The sequence below is a fragment of the Phascolarctos cinereus genome, unplaced genomic scaffold, assembly GCF_003287225.1.
Source record: "Phascolarctos cinereus isolate Bilbo 61053 unplaced genomic scaffold, phaCin_HiC Scaffold_2;HRSCAF=192, whole genome shotgun sequence".
NCBI lineage: Eukaryota > Metazoa > Chordata > Mammalia > Diprotodontia > Phascolarctidae > Phascolarctos > Phascolarctos cinereus.
In genome coordinates, this window is record NW_027555625.1 from 414,367,087 (window position 1) to 414,387,150 (window position 20,064).

General features: G+C 37.2%; 1 long non-coding RNA gene across 2 annotated transcripts in view; it reads right to left on the reverse strand.

Annotated features, from left to right (window-relative positions):
- Positions 1 to 20,064, reverse strand: part of LOC110203412 (uncharacterized) — a 58,017-nt gene that overhangs the window by 24,614 nt on the left and 13,339 nt on the right. Inside the window, exon 5 of one of the 2 annotated variants that reach the window (XR_002322955.2) lies at positions 9,061 to 9,375. The exons of the other annotated variant lie outside the window; for it this stretch is intronic. This is a non-coding gene — a long non-coding RNA (uncharacterized LOC110203412). Of the gene's footprint in view, positions 1 to 9,060; positions 9,376 to 20,064 lie in introns of those variants that run through there. 2 annotated transcript variants of the gene reach the window in all.

Consider the following 20,064-nt stretch of genomic DNA (forward strand, 5'->3'; position numbering starts at 1 on the left):
AATTCCCAGCATAAGAGGCCCCAGCACAAAAAGCCAGTGACCAAGACCTAGGCTCCCAACACAAGAAGCTTGGGTCAGTGCCCTATGGTCCTCAGCAGGAGAGCTCAATCTCTTTAAAGGCCAGGGAATAAAGAAACACCATGAGTAAAAAGAAACATACCACAGATTCATATTGTGAGAGGAGTGAAGATCAAGACAGAAATTCTAAACAGGACAACATTGTCAACAAACCCACTTCTGCAACAACAAAAGGGAATATGAACTGGTCTGAAGCCCAAAAAGCCCTCTTAGAAGAGCTCAAGAAGGATTTTAAAAGTCAAATGAGAGAGGCAGAAGAGTCCTTCAAAAATACAATTGGCCAACTGGAAAAAAAGTACACTGAAGAAAACAAGTCCCTAAAAAAATACAACTGGCCAACTGAAGAAGGAAGGACAAAAACTAACAGAAGAAAACAATCTGTTAAAAACTAGAATTGGACAAATGGAAACCAATGACTCTATGAGAGAGCAGGAATCAGTCAAATAGAAGCAAAAAAAAATGAAACAACAGATGAAGATGTAAAATACCTGGAAAATAAGTCCAGGAGAGACAAGTTAAAAATCACTGGACTACCTGAAAATCATGATGAACAAAAGAGCTTGGACAGTATCTTTCAGGAAATCATAAAGGAAAACTGCCCTGAAGTCCTAGAAATAGAAGGGAAAACAACCATAGAAAGAATACACTGCTTACCACCTGAAAGAAATCCAAAATTGACAAGGCCAAGGAATATAATAGCAAAATTCCAAAATTACCAGATGAAAGAGAAGGTGCTGCAAGCAGCCAGAAAGAAACAATTTAAATATCATGGAACCACACTCAGGATTACACAGGACCTTGCAGCTTCTACATTAAAAGACCACAGGGCGTGGAACACGATATTCCCTAAGGCAAAGGAGCTGGGATTGCAGCCAAGGATCAACTATCCAGCAAAAATGAGCATGATTTTTCAAGGGAGGAGATGGATATTCAATGAAATAGGGGACTTTCAAACCTTCCTGATAAAAAGACCAGAATCTTCAAGTACAAGATTCAAGAGAGACATAAAAAGGTAAATGGGACAGAAAGATACAATATGTTGTTAATAAGGGTGGACTGTTTACATCCCTACAAGGGAAGATGACACTTGAAACTCTTGAGAACTGTATTGTTATTACACCATGTTAAAGGAGTATACATAAAGGGGGTAGATATTAGTTGACTATGATGTAATGATAAAAAAAAAAAATCTAAGCAAGTGGGTTAAATGGATCCAAGTAAGTGGATTAGTTTGATCTTAGAAAATGTACTGAGAAAGGAGGAGGCAGATAAGGGTAAATTACATTACAGGAAAAGACAGAAAATCCTATTACAGCAGAGGGAAAGAAGGGAGGGGGGTGAGCTGTGTTTGAACCTTACTCTCATCAGATTTGGCTCAAGAAGGGAATAACATAATCAGTAAGGCAGAGAAATCTAACTTGCCCTATAGGCAGTAGGAGGGAAAAGGGGAAAGAAAAGGGAGGGGGGATAGAAGGGAGGGAAGAAGCAGTAAGGGCAAAGGGGAAGAAAAGGGAAAGGGATAATAGAAGGGAGGAAAGACTGAAGGAGGTGGTGGTCAAAAGCAAAACACTAGTGAGGAGGGGAAAGGAGGAAGAAAAGCATAAATGAGGGGGGAAGGATGGAGAAAAAGACACAGATAGTTATAACTGTGAATGTGACTTTTTTTTTCTCTTCTGTTGAGTTTTGTTTCCTCTTTCTGATGGTTCCTCCTATTGGTTTTAATTGTTACCTACAACTTCACTAATGTGAAAATATGTTTAATAGGAATGTAAATGTATAGCCTATATCAGATTGTGCGCCGTCTTGGGGAAGGTGGTGGGGAGGAACGGGGAGAAAAATTTTAAACTCAAAAGCATATGGAAGTGATTGTTGATAAATCAAAATAAATTAATAAAATAAATTTTTTTTAAAAAGAAGTTTGGAATTGATTGTGTGACATGGGAGACACTGGCACAGGACCACCCAGCATGGCATGCCCTCATCAGAGAAGGTGCTGTGCTCTATAAACAAAGCAGAATTGAAGTAGCTCAAAAGAAACATGAGATGCGGAAATTTAGAGAATCCAGCCCAAATGTTCACATGAACTATTTGTGCCTGACCTTTAGTACAGCATTCGAAGCTCATATTGGTCTAATCAGCCACAGTTGGAGGCACTTTAACTTGATTCTAACATAGCAATTCTCTTCGAGAATGAAGGAAAATAACCAACCAGACACAAATACATATTTTTATACACACACATGCATACGTTATGTCTCCTGATGAAAGTAAATCAGTAGCTATTTTCACATATGAGAGCACTACATTTCAAAGCTGAATAATATTTTTAAATGGAGATTGTTTTAAGTTTTTCAGTTAAAACTATTTTTAAAATAGTTGTAAAATTTTAAAATAGTTTGTAAGCTATATTTTTTAAAAGTTTGAGTTAAAATAATGAAAATAGTTTAGAAACAAAATAATTTTAAGCTGTTTTGATATATTTTTAAAAGTAAAGTATGATTAACTTAAAAGTTAACATCATAAAATCAGAATCATAGCTTCTAAGCATATCCCAAGTGAAGCACTATATTCATGCAACCAGTTCAGATATATTTAATAATAAGCACAAACTATCCGATGATGTTGATAAAAAATAAATCTGAAGAAATATTCCTCCCCTACATCACCGCTTATAATATTGTTTTGAAACATGTCATACATAAAGCATAGTTTCTACATACTTTATCTGAGCTTTGTCTGAAGAATTTCTATTGTCATATATAACCATAAGCAAGGTTTTGTCAAAAAACAGTAATTAAACCAAGTCTTATCAACAATGATTGAAAATGGGATTAAATAGCATTTACAGTAAAGTTAGTACTGTATTCCTTGCACATTGTAAGGGCCAGGGTGTATTTCTGATTTAAGGGTCCAAAAAAGTTTCAAAGCTTCATTGTGGTGGCCTGGAATGAATGGGGCTAAGCAGCGTAAATTCCTTCCTTCCTTCCTTCCTTCCTTCCTTCCTTCCTTCCTTCCTTCCTTCCTTCCTTCCTTCCTTCCATACATCCACTTACTGAAGCAGGCACAGTGGAGTAAGCCAAGATGAATAAAAATATATTCAAAGAGTCTACAATTTAGTTTAGGGTCAGACTAATACACATAAAACAACAGTGAATTTGTAAGAGTGTAGTCCTTTAAAATCTGCAAACGTGAGGAGTAAATTACAGACACAGTAAGCTTTAAGGATGGTCTCACTCCAATTTACGTTTATAGACTGTAAATAGGAAGCTTGTTTTCAGAAGTGAGTGGCTATTTCCTTGCCCGTCTGAGGCTACATTTACACCAGTTGAGGCACTTTCAGTTGTGAACAAATCATTCTAAACTTAGCAAATTTTATGATGTATTTTAAGTGGCTCATTTACATATGAAAAGGTCAGGAGCAACAGTAAATTTGTTCCCCAAGGCATTGATTTCCTTTCTACTTTTTCCCCAGTCATTCCTTTGTAGACTGAGTGGATAATTTTAGAGTAAAAAAAAAAAAAACTGGAGAACTCTGAACCCCAGAGTTATATAGCAATTTTTGGGCAAAGGCCCAGTGTCTGGTTGTGGCCTAGGCTGCAGAGATGGAGATTTGGGAAATGTTACGTGATGTAGGTCTGATCTGAAAAGGCAGATTGGGTATCACAGGTTCAGAACTGGAATCAAATGAGACACTCATCACCTAAGAGTTAAACAAAAGGAGGCTTACCATTCCATAGAATGGGAAAGATTCAGAGAAAGATAGAGATGTTCATTATACAAGCAGCTAGGTGGTACAGTGAATAGAACACTGAACCTAAAATCAGGAAGATCTGAGTTCAAATCCTACCTTGTACACTTCTTATTAGCTGTGTGGCCTTGGACCAGTTATATTTTAAAAGGAGACTTTTTAAAAAAAAATTATTGAAAATTTTATATTACATTTTAATTTTATTTTTCTCAATTACATACAACTTCTATTAATCACATTAACTTCTATCTACATTAATTTCCTCCTCTTTAAAATGAGGTTGTTGGGAAGATCATACAGGTCATACAGGTGGGAAGTGGCTGAGCCAGAATTTGAACACAAATCCTGTGAACCCAAACACATTCATTCTTTTGCAATACACAACAATGAAACTAGATGTTAGTGGAAAAGGAGCACCTTCTTGATCTGGAGTATTTCAAGTATAAAACTTATCATTGTATTAACTATTTCAAGGAACCCATGAAGACATTTCAGACTGTTTTGTTGTATGTAACACATTTAGTTAACAGTGGCTTCCCTCAAAGTAACCTTTACCTCTGGAAGCTACGACTGAGTGTAAAGTGGAAGCAAGAGACCTAAAGCAATTTTAATTACGAAAAGAAAAGAAAAGAAAGCCAAGGTCATTCCTATGAAAACATATAATTACATTAGAAGAAATGATTTGAAGGCCAGCACAAAAGCATCCTCCCAAAAAAGCTTCCTTCCCACAATCCTTTGAGTTCCTAAAATTCCACCATTAAAGATCCATTACTTAGGAATCTTGCAGGCTTGAAGAGTCTCCTTTTTACCCAACAATGTCACTACTAGTTATGTATCACAAAGAGATTAAAAAAAGGAAAAGAACCTATGTGCACAAGAATATTTATAGCAGCTCTTTTTGTGGCAGCAAAGAGCTGGAAATTGAGAGGATATCCATCAACTGGAGAATGGCTAGACAAACTGTAGTATAAGATTGGGATGGAATACTATTGTGCTCTAAAAAATTATCATCAGGATGCTTTCAGAAAGCATGACTTACATGACCTGAATCAAAATGAAATGAGCAGAACCAGAAGAAGATTATACATGGTAACAGCAATAATGTACAATGATTAACTGTGAATGACTTAGCTATTCTCAACAATACAATGACCCAAGACAGTTCCAAGGAGCTTATGATGAAAAATACTTTCCACCTCCAGAGGAAGAACTGATGGAGTCTGAGTGCAGATCCTTATTTTTTTACTTTCCTTATTATTCTTGAGTTGCTGGGAGGGAGGTTTTTGTTGTTGGGTTTTTTTGGGGGGAAGGGGGTTCCTTTTTTTTGGTCTGCATTTTCTTTTGCCACGTGGACAATACGGAAATGTTTTCATGACTGCACATGTATAATCTATATAAAACTGTTTGCCTTCTCAAAGAGGGGTGAAGCGAGAGAGGGAGGAAGAGAATATGGAACTCAAATTTTTTTTTAAAATGTTTAAAATTTTTATTTGCATGGAATTGAGAAAGATAAAAATGTAATGTAAAAATTTTTTAAATAAATTTTTTAAAAAGCCTCCTTTTAAAATACAAATGTTTGGTAGCAGCTCTTTTTGTGGTGGCAAAGAATTGGAAATTGAGAGGATGCCCGTCAATTGGGGAATGGCTGAGCAAGTTGTGGTATATGAATGTAATGGAATACTATTGTTCTATAAGAAATGATGAACAGGCTGACTTCAGAAAAACCTGGGAATACTTATATGGTCTGATGCTGAGTGAAGTGAGCAGAACCCAGAGGACTTTGTATACAATAGCAGCCACGTTATGCGATGACTAAGAATGTTAAACTGAACCCTTCTCAGCATTACGAGGATCTAAGACATCTCCAGAGGCCTCGGGATGGAAAATGCTGTCCACATCCAAAGAAAGAACTATGGAAGTCGAATCGCTCTCACTTAATTTTACCTTAAGTTGAATTTTGTTTCATCTTTCTGATGGTTCCTCCTATTGGTTTTAATTTTTACTGACAACTTCACTAATGTGAAAATATGTTTAATGGGTATGTAAATGTAAAGCCTATGTCAGATTGTGCACCGTCTGGGGGGGGGGAGAAAAAGGGAGAAAAAAATTTTCAACTCAAAAGCATATGGAAAAAAAATTTTTAAAAAAAGAAAAGAAATAAAATACAAATGTTTGGGCACAGTGACATATTAAACCATTATCATTCAAATTGTGAACCCAGACCCAGGTTCTCATTATGTTACTAATTTATTAGATGACCTTGAGAAATCTATGATTCAATTTTCCAACTGTAAGTGGAGATTAGCCTATGTTATCTTGAAGGATTCTTTTGGCTCTAAAATTCCCTGATTCTCACGTCTTAGTGGATACTAGTTCAACTTTGACAGCCTCCTAAGAACCAGCCTTTATGGAATTGAACCCAAGAAAAAAGCCAAGTGACAGAACTACAGGCCTCTGGAGCCAAACAAATTTTATCTACTTCACAATTTTTGTTGTTTTAAGAGTGTTCATATTACCTTCCAAATTAACTTTCATGCTTCCTGAAATATTCTTTATTAATACAATAATGACAATACTACTTTGAATTTGTATATGAATTTTGTCATTTTCTGAATTACTTGCACACGCATTCTTATTTGATTAGGGAAAGACTGAGTCTCCCTATCTCACCCAGACTGGAAGTACAGTAGCTACTCACAGGCCTGGTTGGAAATTGAGGGGATGTCTGTCAATTGGGCAGTGGCTGAATAAATTGTGGTAAATGGTTGTGATGGAATACTATTGTGCTACAAGAAATGACCAGCAGGATGCTTTCAGAGAAACCTGGGAAGATACGTACGAACTGATGCAAAGTGAAATGAGTAGAGCCAGGAGAAGATTGTACACCATAACAAACAGTATTGTCTGATCTTTGCTGAAATTTTGATCTACTTTGTTTCCATTCTGGGCTAATTTGCTTCTCCTTCAGAAGCCTGGTAGCCCTTTCTTCCCAGGGTTTACCATAATGATGCCAGACTTACTGCAGACACACAAATGGTTTTATCTCTATTGTAGCCCAGAACTCCCTAGATTAAGCAATCCATCAGCCTCAGACTGCTGGTGCTATGGATTACAGTCTCAGGCCACCATGCCTAGCCCCCTTTTAATCTTTACTAGAATTCTGCAAGATAGCAAAGCAGGCATTATCATGCCCATCTTACAAATGAAGAAACTAAGGTTTATGATTAAGTCATTTTCCCAAGTTCTTTTGTGTTTAGTTTTTGGAAGAGGAAGGAAAAGAATAAATTAAGAAATCCAACTAGAAGATCACATGTATTAGAAGAGTACCTGTCTAAAAGGATCAACTTTTTCTTTCAGATATTGCTGTTTATTTCCTGAATTGAGATTGATTCGTCCTTAGCAGAATGACTAGCATGACTGGCACAGGCAGAGTCATGGAGGGCTATAGATATTCTAGACAGCCATCTCTTGTGGGGTGTTTCATTTGAAGATTGAATTTAGCCTGCATGGGCTCAGGCAGCCCTAAGCAATTTTGAGGTTAGTGTGTTCAAGTCCTCTTTGTAGTTTTGTGGCCTAATTGTGCTGGTAAGGACTGGGAGGTAAATTCCTGGGAGGTGAATAAAATTTGGAGAGAGCTTAACATGAGAAAGACATTAAACTTGGCATTCCTCTTCAGCTTTTCTTTTGGCAAAACTACTAACAAATAATGGTGCTCCATTTGAGTATCATATAATGATTTACCCAGTTATTGCAAGAAAAACACATCGTAAATTTTAAGGTACTATAGAAATGGAAGTAATTATTGTTTTGAGTCATTTTCTTAGGAAATCACATTTTTCCAAGACAGATCATAGGCTCAAAGGTTTCAAGACGGAAGGGATGTTAGGAATCATCTAGCTTAAGCCCCTTATTTTACAAATAAGCAAACTGAAACCCATCGAGGTTAAGTAACTTGCCCAAGGTTTCATGGATAGTAAATAGCAGAGCTGGAATTGGAATCCAGGTCCTTGGACTACAAATCTAGCACTCTTGGCAGAACTTCTGTCATCCCATTGCTAGTTGAAGAAGTGGCCCAAAGCTGAACTTCTCTTTAAACAAAGAACTCTTAAATACCTATATTTTGAAAGCCAGCCTAGAAAAAAGATTATTTGTGAAGTGTATGTCCACGTACAACACTATTCTAGCAGAAAGTGCTAACATAAATACCGGCCAAAGTTGATTGAGCTGAAGAGGTAACTCTTCTGCAAAGGAAAGCTAGTCTACAGAGGTCAAAATTATGGAAGTCACTAGAAACATAGAAAATGTTTCAATGAATAAGCCTAGAAATTATGTCACCTTTTGTAGGATATGCCAAAGAGGAGATGTGATATAAAGAGCCTATGGTTTGTAGATGAGACAAACTGTATTAGCTGTTTGGTCTTGTGAACCCTTTTCTCTGGTTACAGAGAGGGTCTCTATGGGTCAATTAGTTCAGGCCTTGAAGGTGATGTCATGACTTACAAGTGAATTGAATTTAAGTGAGGGAGGGCTGTGCAAAGTCACCAGCCTCACTTTCAGCTCCAGAGCCATCTGGGTCCAGTGACAAGATATGAATCAGGACAACTAGAGATGGCCTCCCAGTTCAAGCCTTATAAACTTATATGAAAGCCTATAATAACATCAGTAGTAAAAGAAACTTTAGAAGGAATAAAGCTGGCTCTGAAACTAACAGTTTTTCCTTAGACTGAGACTCTTTTCTGACCTGAAAGCATAGAAAGACAAAAAGAGAAGTTAATCCCAAAGAATTTACTCTTGCCTATGGACTACCTGAAAATATGGAACTAGACTTATGATTTTCAGTAGTGTAAGGAATTCCCGGTGGGGAAACTCCCTCTACTGATATAGATCAGTACCTTCTTTGAGTGTTTCCAGGGGCACTGAAAAAGTAACTGACATTGCCAATGTATCAGAGGCCAGATCTGAACCCAAATCTTCTTTATTCCAACGACAGCCTTCTCTCTGTCTCTCTTGAGGATGCCTCATTTTATAAGGGGTTTTTTTTCTTTAATCAGAGGATATACTTCCCAATTATGTTTTATTTAGGCTAACAAAAACTATCTTGCAATTCTAGAATACAATACATATGAAAGGAAAATGTGAAGGAAAGATCAAAGAAATGGGTTTGTGGAAAAGATGAATCCAACCTGAGATTTACATTTTTTTCTTTAAGAATCTACACAGCAAACTATTTTTAATTTTAATGACCATGGAGGCATTTTCTTTCTTTTATTAAAAAAGACACGACATGTTTTTCTAGTTTAAGAGAAAAAAATTAGGAGGAGAATGTGGAAATGTTTCAGTGTCTATATTCTGGAAAGAAGAGTATACAATTTATTAACATAACAGCTTCAAATGAATCTCAGCACGCAGCTAAAAGTTGTAAGTGACAGGTCACCTCCTGTTGTCAGAACCACTCCTTGCCAAGAACAAGACAGGACTGTGATCAGGTTGTAATCAGAGAGCTTCTAAACTGATGACCCCAAGAACAGCAGTATTTGCAGTCCTGAGGCCTAGGGAGGTAAGTACAAAGTAAATAAGATTAGAGGAAATGGGGTGAAAGAGTCCACAATTATTTAGAGCATATTTTCATATGACTATAAATTGTTTGGATTTCTTAATCGGAAAACAGTTAACACAACATACAAAGAAAATACAGGATTTGCTGTGTTTTCCAGTAGATTTGTGTAAAGGCAGCTGCCACCAGGTGGCCCCTCACACTGTCTCAACTTTGCCAAGTGGCTTTCTCCCCACTCCTAACGTCTACCATTTAGTCTAAGGTCCCCTATCTAAACTCCTTAGGTGAAAGGTCAGAGATGATGCTCATGCCTGTATTGGAATGCTGACTGCCATCTGTCTGTCTGTAAAGGGGATGGGAAGGGAATGTTCAAATATATCCATATGAAGCATCATACCAGTTTTCACCGCTATCAATACAGGAAGCAGAATTAGAAGGATTCCAAAACCACACAGCAAATGTCAAATAAAAGTTTTAGTACATACTGTTCTGTCCTTAATCTCTCAGTTGTCCAGGAAATCCTACAAGAATATAAGCTGCAAAGCAGATGCAAATCTGCATGAGCAGAGGGAGTTTTGTCATCAAGAATTCCCTACAAAGTCATCAATCCAGTCCAAAAAAAGTTCTGTTCATAATACTTAGCCAACATTTCTACAAAATAAATCATAGTAAATCATATTTATGTAACACTATATTACTTTAATATCTAAAAAGTATTTTCCTCTCAACGATCCTATGAGGTATATAGTATATATCATGTGCCCACTGTTTAGATAAGGAAATTGATGCTCAGAGAGATTAAGTGATTGATCTGAAGACATGTGACAAGTGAATGGCAAACTTGGCTCTTGAACTCAGATATTCTGACTCCAAATCTGATATTTTTTCCACTATATTGCATATGACTCCTGTCCCTTTGCAATGTCCTCTCTGATACCTCAGTGTGTTACATAAGTGACCCTAGGTTCTTGAAGACTAAACTAGCAGGACATAAACCTTGCTGGGTTCTACAAAACTGTGGAGGCTTCAAGTTAGGGCCAAGCAGTACTCCACAGCAACCAAAACTTACAGAGTGGTTATAATCTGCTTTCATGAAGAACTTCATCACCAGTGACTTCATGCATTGTTTTAAGTATTAATGAAGAAATACACTGGAGCAGAACACTTCCTTTCTACCTCCCACCCCCATCTCCATTATTTCTTGTGGTGTGTCAAATAAAATTCTGAGATACAGAGTTCTGGGGAATAAAAATCAATTTATTCACTAGGCCAGGCAATAATCAATAAATTAAAGGTCAATAATTTATCTCAGTAATCAAAGACAAAAAGGGAATCTCTGGGCCACCTTAAATACCCATCTGTCTTTCTGATAGCATATTATTGGACCTGCCTTGACAAGAAAAAGGCAACTCTTACTGAGTGGACTCAATAAGGAGGTGAGCTAAGAGTCCTTAACCCCTCCTGATTACTTCATTGTTGGGGATGGGGGGGGGGGTCGGTGAGGTCATCTGAGAATGTGGCCTGATCATGAGGTTGGAGCCCCCTCTAGCAATCTGGTGCCCCACCAGGATCTCTCTGGCATGGTTTCTCCTTTACAGGCCAGGCCAATTCAAACTCTAATGAAGGGACCAAGGTCACATGAATAGTTCTTGGCAACTCCTGGTCAGAAGAACCAGCTCAGTTTTGTAATGGGATAAACAGAGAAGCCCAGACCAGGACTTGGGAGAGGCTGGTATATGATCACATTCCTAAACTAGTTCTTGGCAGTATTTTCTATGTGAGCTAAAATAAAAAGTGGGGACTTTAAAGAGAAAAGGGAATATTACAAATTGATATTAATAATCAAATGATAAAGCATTAAAACTGATTTTCCTCAGTGGTGTGATACAGGATTTGCTATTTCATTAAGCTTTTAATAAAATTATAAAGTGTCTTTAGTATTAACCATTCCAGTATCTTTGCCAAGAAAACCCCTGGACAGTTGTTCCACAGGGTCATGAAGAATTAGATACAACCGAACAACGACGACATCTAAAACTATTTTCTAACTGCATTAATATCTAATATACTTATCCATTAGAGTTATCATGAACCTTAGTTATGCATCCACAAGTTATTATTATTTCTCACCTTTGAAACTATGCTGACTTTTGCCTGTTACAATGCTCTTTCTGATTTTGTATGCCAGGTCATATCTACCTTTCCTTCCAACTTAATACGTGCACACACACATACACACAGATATATGCATATATACATAGGAGTCCTAGTTATGTGTATATATATACACAGTATGCATATATGTGTATCTATACATGTCCATATACATAGGTGTTTATTGTGTCACCCCAGATTACTCCTTCAAAGGCAAGGACTTTCCTTTTAATGTTGTGTAACTTCTTGTCATATATAATTCAGGGTTCTAAACACGCATTGAATGATAACTCACAACTGGTGACTTATGTTTAGCCTAAAATCTGGTTGGATAAATTTGAAGATGGGGTAAAAAAAAAAGAACCAAAGAATGTTTAGCCTAAAATCTGGTTGGATAAATTTGAAGATGGGGTAAAAAAAAAAAGAACCAAAGAATAGTAGTACTAGATGGAACCTTAGAAACCTTGTCTATCTCTCTCATCTTATGGATAAGGAAATTTGAAGTCCAAAGACCTGCCCAAAGTAATAAAGGCAATGATGCTGTGGCAGAAATGGAGTAAAATACAAATGTCCTGACTCCCACTGTTCTAATGTTCTTTCCACTATACCACAGGACTGCTAATTTATATACTCCCTATGTACAGTAAAATATTAGGGAGGGATGACTGGATTGAAACACGTACATACTAAATTTTAAATTCTTTACGTTCTAATAGTTTTTTTTTCCCCTAAAATACAACAGTCTATATATTTCCCAGTATGGATAGCCATTTATTCTTTTGTTGTTGTTGTTGTTTTTGGTGAAGCAATGGGGTTAAGTGACTTACCCAGGGTCACACAGCTAGCAAATGTTATGCATCTGAGGCTGGATTTGAACTCGGGTCCTCCTGACTCCAGTGCCGGTGCTCTATCCACTGCTCCACCTAGTTGCCCCTATTCTTTATTTTTTTAAGTAAAGTTTTCCTTATAGTTTTTGTTTTTGTATTACCTAAACTTTCTTGTATTCTTTCCTCCCCTCTCCCAGAGAGTCATGCCTTATAACAAAGAATTTTAAAAAAGAAGGCGAGAGAGAGAAAAGCAAAACCAGTTAATACACTGAAAAAAATCTGACGTTATATGTCATGTTCTACACCCATGGACTCCCCACTTCTGCATAACTCTTCTAGGGGGCCAAGCTTGTACTTTGTAATTTTGCAATATCCATTTTTGATTAGTGCCAGGTTACCGCACTCTGTCTATTTATATTGCTGTAGTCACTGTATTGTTTTCTTGACTCTGCTTATTTCGATTTACATCAATTCATGAGACTCTTTCCATGCCACTCTGTATTCATCATATTTATCATTTCATAAGAGCACTAAATGCATCACACAATGAAAAATATTTTCCCCAAAGCAGTCACTACATTGCATGTCTTATTAGAAGGGATAAACAGAACTATAATTTCAACTCATAGTGTGACAAATCAGCTTAGGTTGAAACCTTTTGGAAGTTCTACTCATTAGTGTTGTTACAAGTTTTTGTAAGCATCTCTTGTGTCATTAGGTAGTAGGCTCAGAATCCAATAGAAGAGCTAAGAGGGGAAAGGGAAAATATCTTGAAGATGATAAAATAATGTTGGCTGAGCTATCTTGTACATTTTCCATTTGTGGCAAATCCAGTAAGTCAACAAGTAAAATGTTTTCAAAAAGTCTTTGTGTACTTCTAAATTTTATTACTTGGGGTTATAGGTAATAGGATCCATGAAAATTCCATTTAAAATCAAATTTATGAATAGTTATATTCTAGAAGTATACATATTATTACTTCAGATTTGTAACAAATGGGAGGCTATGTGGTCCACAGTAAGATCGATATTCCAGGAACTTGAAGAGCTGGACTCTAGTCCAACTTTGCCCTTTACTAGCTATTGGAATTTATTAGCAGATCAGAAAACTTACATCTTTGGGCCTCAATTTCCCTATCTGAAAAATAAGAGAGTTGGACTAAATGTTCCCTTAAATCTGTCAAATGCTATGATTCTTTGAGATGAAAAGTATTATATAGAGGAAGGTAAGCTAAATCTAAAGACCAGCAGAACTGAAGTCCTATCATCCGTGAAAAAACAAATTCCATTTGCCTTTGAATTCTTTTTACAAACAATTTCTATCATAGTTGAAACCTTAGTTATGAAAATGTAATGGGGAGGAGGGGATTTGGTACATGAGCAGAGGAATTCAACATCCTTATGTGGAGTGACTAAGGAGGCTGATTTGGGGAGTTATGATGACAAGGAATGTCATCACTCTCCAAACACCTTGGAGAGACTGTTAAGCATGTATAAACATATTGTAATTTATTTCAGTCTGATTAGGAAAAGCCTTTTTCAGTTGCCTGTGTAGTTGGGATTGAGGGAATTTTCAAATGGCAGACACCTTCAGCCTAGTCTCTTCTCATTATCTTTAGCTGTGCTCTCCCTTGGGAAACTTCAGGGACGCCTCACTTATGTTATCAGATGAGAAACAATGTTATAATTGGAGAGGCCTTGGGAGCTTTTCCCCTCTGAGGACTTGACCCTGAGCAATGAGTCTTGGTCCTTAACCTCTGCATTGTTTCTCTTTCATTTTAGGTGAAGGAAGTGCAGTCTCTGAGTTTTGAAAAGCCAAAAGAATGCCCCTGCATCCAAGCATTCCGGAATTTGGGTTTACATCCAGTGCAGCATTTATATCCTAATAAGCAAGAGGTTATCTTCAAGACCCTACCCCTGTTGTAGTGAAGATGAAAACTCACCTGACAGGGATGCTACCTTTGGATGTGAAATTTGGTGGGACCATGTGACCAGGCTACATGTGACCTGAGATAAGTTTGAGCCTAATTTCCCCAGAGAAAGGGATGATGTAATGGCAACTTTGCTGACAAAGTACTGGGGAAAGTGTTTGCACTTCGTTCTATGTTTTGGAAGTAAATATCCCTTTCTACCAGCTTTTTGACGTTAAGTGGTTAAATGATCAATCAATGACCACAACAGTAGGAGCTTGAACTGATGCCTGTGGAGAAGAGAGGCACCTTTTAATCCCTCAGGGCCAGAGCTGGTAAAAATGTATGCAGCAACTTCTTATAATCATCATGATTCACATTTGTATACTGTGTTGAGGATTTATAAAACACTTCAAAATCCCCCTTCAAAGAAGGTGGTACAAAATTGTTATCCTGATTTAATAGATAAGGAACCAGAGTCATAGAGAATTTAAGTGACCTATCTATAATCACACAACCAGTAAGTGAGTAGGGATTTTAATTCACACCTCCCTACTCCAAGTCCAATGTCTTTAACCATTATACTTCTCATCTTTATTTCTTCTTCTAATCTGGTATTGATTTTTGTGTTTGCTCTGATCACAAGCTGACAGATTTAGAACTGGGAAGGACCTCAGAGTCTAAACTTCTCATTCTACAGATAAAGAAACTGAGGTCTAGATAACGTAACTGACTTGATAAAGGGCACTTTACAATTAAGTGGGAGAGACGGCATTCAAAACCCAGGTTCTTGGATTCCAAATCCAGCATTGTTTTTACCATGGCCACTCTAACCAGCCAGTGGTATAATTATGCAATTCAATTCAACAAGCATTTATTAAGTGCTAACTGTATGTAAAGTACTGTCCTGGGATCTGAGAGTGCAAGACAAAAATGAGAGATACAACACATCCACCATGACTAAATGAAGGATAATTTGAGGAGGGAGAGGGTAAGAGCAACTAAAGGTTATCAGGAAGTGGCCCATGGGTTGAACCTTGAAGCAAGGTAAGGAATCTACCAAATGAAAGTGAAGAGGGAAGTACAGAGGGTGGCGGTCACAGGATGGGGGTGGGACAGCCTCCACAAAGTAATGGAGGAGACAGACGGCAGGTCAAGTTCAGGAATCAGCAAACGGTCAGTTTGGCTGGAACAAAGAGTATCTGAAGGGGAATAACATGGGGGGGGGGAAGCCTGGAAAAGTAAAGGCTGAAGCTAGACTACAAAGAGCATTAAAAGTCAACCTGAAGAGTTCGTATTTTATCTAGGATTCTTTAAAAAAAAAAATGTTACAATTCTTTGAGATGAAAAATGGCAACTATTAAATAGGGGAGGTAAGCTGCATCCTCAGAGAGGCAGCATTAAAGTCCTGCCTGCTGTGAAAAGAAAATTCCATTAATTTTCGGTTAGGCAGAGACATTTATTTAGTGCCTAACGCGTGCCAGGCACCACACTAAAAGCAGAGGGTACAAAGAGAGGGGGGACATTTAAATGTTTTTAGTGAACTGCTTCTATCAAATTTGCAACCTTAGTTATGAAAGTGAGTTTTAATACTACACAAATACTCTAAGAAGATGTTTTATTTGTTGAGTCCCTTAAATAACCTGAAGATTCTTGACCAAAGGAGAGATGCAGACCTGTGCTCAAGGAATACGGATGACAATTGTGTGGAGGATGGATCAGAAAGAAGAGAAACATGAAGCAAGGAAATTAATAATAGCTAGCACGTACATATGACTTTAAGGTTTGCAAAGCACTTTACAAGTGTTTAATTTTATCCTCACAACAACCCTGGGAGGTAGGTGCTATTATTACCCTTATTTTTCCAAATAAGACAGACAAAGATTAAATGACTTGCCCAGGGTCACACAACTGGAAAGCGTCTGAGCCTGGATTTGAACTGAGGTCTTCCTGATTCCAGGTCCAGCATTCTATCCACCGCTCCACCCAGTCCATTAATTAGGAATCTACTGCAGTATTGCAATATTGCAATAGTCCAAGGGAGAGATGAACTGGACCTGAGCTTAACTGGTGGGTCCACATGAGTGGAGAGCAGGGGGTGGATGCTATGGAGGTAGAATTGACAAGACGTGGCAACTGATCGGCCTTTGGGTGGAGGAAGGAGAGAGAGATCAGTGTCGAAGATGACTGAGACTGTGCATCGGAATGATGGGCAGGATGGTGGCTTCCTCAATAGAAACAGGCACACAGCTAATTCTGAATTTACTTTTCTATGACCAACTGCTACCTGTCTCAAGGCACCGGTGTCAAACTCAAATAGAAAAAAGCCACTAATCTATAAATAAGGATCCCTGATGACCTCATATTGACTTAGAAAATGACATATTAATATTATCTATGTTTCATTGTGTTGTATTTACTTTGTGAAATATTTCCCAAATACATTTTAATCTGGTTTCAGTCTGGGCCCAAAATGTCATATGTGGGCTAGGGCATATATAACTAGGTATAGTTAATTTTATTTTGGTGTACAATTAGGTACTGATTAGTATAAATGATGAATCCCATGAAATATCTGTATTATTTGAATCTGCACTGAGATTTCTACTGGGCTGGATGGAGCCAATCTCCTTATTTTACGTAATTATAACTTCAAACAGTGTGATTTCAAATACACTCAATCACTTTAATGACCCATTATTTTCAGTCATCAGGACCTGGCTATGCCATCCTTTCCATCTCATCATACCCAGCATGAACTATTTATGGTACATTGGTATATCAGTATATGATATCCTGATATATTATCCTGGTAGATATGAAACACTAGCATATGTTTTCTGAATCATCTGCATATCTCTGACTTGATTCCAAACCATATTTTTCCACCATAGCTTTCACTGTCTCACCTTTGCATTGAGTCTCAAGTTCTTCACACAATTTCTTTACACAGTCATCCTCTGTAGCAGACCTTCTATAGGTTATACATGTTCAATCATGTATAAAATATTACCATAGCAGTCATGCTGTGAAGGAAGACACAGACTCAAAGGAAAAAAAGCATGAAAAAAATAAAGTGAAAAATAGTATGTGTCGATCTGTATTCAGACTCCATCACTTCTTTCTCTGGAGTGGACAGCACTTTTCATCATAAGCTCGTTGGAACTCTCTTGGATCATCGTATCCCTGAGAACAGCTAAGACATTCACAGTTGGTCATCATACACTATTGCCGTTACTGTGTACAATGTTCTCCTGGTTCTGTTCACTTCACTTCTCATCAGTTCACGTAAGTTTTTCCAGGTTTTTCTAAAATCAAAACGCTCATCATTTTTTATAGCACAATAGTATTCCATCACAATCACAACTTGTTCAGCCATTCCCCAACTAATGGGCATCCCCTCAATTTCCAATTCTTTGCTAGTACAAAAAGAGGAGTTAAAAATATTTTCATATAAATAGGTCTTTTCTCCTTTTTTTAAAAAAAAATCCCTTTGGGATACAGACCTAGTAGTGATATTGCTGGATCAGAAGGTATGCACAGTTTCATAGCGCTTTGGACATCTTTCCAAATCGCTCTCCAGAATGCCTGGATCAGTTCACAACTTCACCAATAGTGCATTAGTGTCCCAATTTTCCCACATCCCCTCCAAAATGTATTCTTTTCCTCCTCTATCATATTACATGACCTGATAGATATGAGGTGGAACCTCAGAGTTGTTTTAATGTGCCTTTCTCTAATCAATAGTGAATTAGAATTTATAGCTGCTATTTTTATTGTGGCTAAGAACTGGAAATTAAAGGGATGCCATCAATTGGGGAATGGCAAAACAAGCTGTGGTATATGATTGTGACAGAATATTACTGTGCTATAAGAAATGACCAGCAGGATGATTTCAGAAAAACCTAGGAAGACTTACATGAAATGATGTGAAGTGAACAGAACCAGGGGAACACTGTACATAGTTACAGTAATATTATATGATGAAGAACTGTGAATGACTCAGCTATTCTCAGCAACACAATGATCCAAGAGAATCTCAAAGGACTCATGATGAAAAATGCTATCTGCCTCCAGAGAAAGAACTGATGGAATTTGAATACAGACTGAAGCATACAATTTTTCACTTTTTTTTTGTTCAAGTCTTTTTGTGCAAAATGACTAACATAAAGATGTTTTACATGATTGAACATGTGTAACCTGTTATCAGATTGGTTACTATCTCAGGGAGGAGAATGAGAGGTAGAATTTGGAACTCAAAAGTTTAAAAAATGGCAAAAATTGTTTTAACACGTAATTGGGGGAAAATAAAATATTATCAAAAAAAGAACAGAGGCAGTAATAAGTCATTCCAGAAGCACAAAAATAAAAATTTACAAATGAGAATAATCTGACAAAACTGATTAATCTTGTGGGGAGAGGGGTGTGAACATTTAATGAAATAGAGGGTTTCCAAAAATTACTGATGAAGCCGAAACTTAGTTTATAATGTATAAATGTATAATGCTAATACAAAATAAAGATAAATTTAGAAAAGTAAAAAAGAATTATGGTTTAGAGCATTTTATATGAATATAGATAGGTTTGATTACTTCGTCTGAAAACTGCCTGTTCATTTTCTTTGACTATTTATCAATTGGGGAATGACGTATTTTCCTATAAACTTGAATCAGTTCTCTATATATTGGAGAAATGAGGCCTTTATTAGAGATACTTGCTATAAAAATTGTTACCCAACTTTCTGTAGCAGATCTCTTAACACAGGCTGTGACTGCCTTGCCGGTGGCAATACATGGCAAGCTCAGCAAGGCAAACACGAGTCAACGTTTTTCCTTCCCACTGGGATCACCGTGAAACTAATTCCACTAAGGTCTCTCTTTGCCTTTTTGAGGGGAACCTCTCCTGAAGCCTCTCCTTCTACCTAGCTGCAACTTTTTTCCATTTTGTTTTAGTGTAATTTACAGCAAGCATGTAGAAGAGAGTGTGCTGGATCAGAAATTAGAAAGCCTGAGTTCAAATGCTGCATGATGCTGTGTCTAAGTAACTTCCCCTCTGTGGCCTTCAGTGTTGTTTGGTTGTTTTTTTTTTTATCTGTAAAATGAAGGAGTTGTAATAGATGATATCTTCTAGTTTTAGACCCTTGGAAAACCCTGTTATTATCTGCATGATATATAGCAGTGGCATCAAACTCAACTGTTAATGTGGTCACTAAACTATATATAAGGATCCCTGTGAGTAGCATATTGACTTAGAAAACCACATATTAACATTATCTATGTTCTATTGTGTTTTTAAAATTTAGTTAAATATTTCTCAATTATATTTTAATCTGGCTTGACAGCAGCAGTCAGGACTATTGTAGCCTCCGTGAACATGTTTTGCACCTCTGATATACAGAGTCTATGGCATTGCCCATATTTTGAAGCCTTTTCAGCTTGATCAACCCAGCAAGGATTATGCTCCATTGATGTAGTTTTCAAGATGTCAGGTCACCTCTGGATCACAAGATCATAGACCTAGAAGTAACCTTAGACAGCACCAAATCCAATCAAGCTCATTTTACAGATAAGGAACCTGTAGCTTAGACAGATTAATTCACTTATCTCCCATTTCAGCATTCTTCCACTACATCATGTTTTCTGTTCATCTGCAAAATCCATGTTTGTGTAGCACTTTTATGCTGCATGTCTCTTCTGTGTACAATTTTTGTGTTGCTTTCCCATTCGAATGGAAGCTTTTTTGTATCCCCCCAGCTTAGCACGATGCACGGCACATAGCAAGCACTTAGTAAATA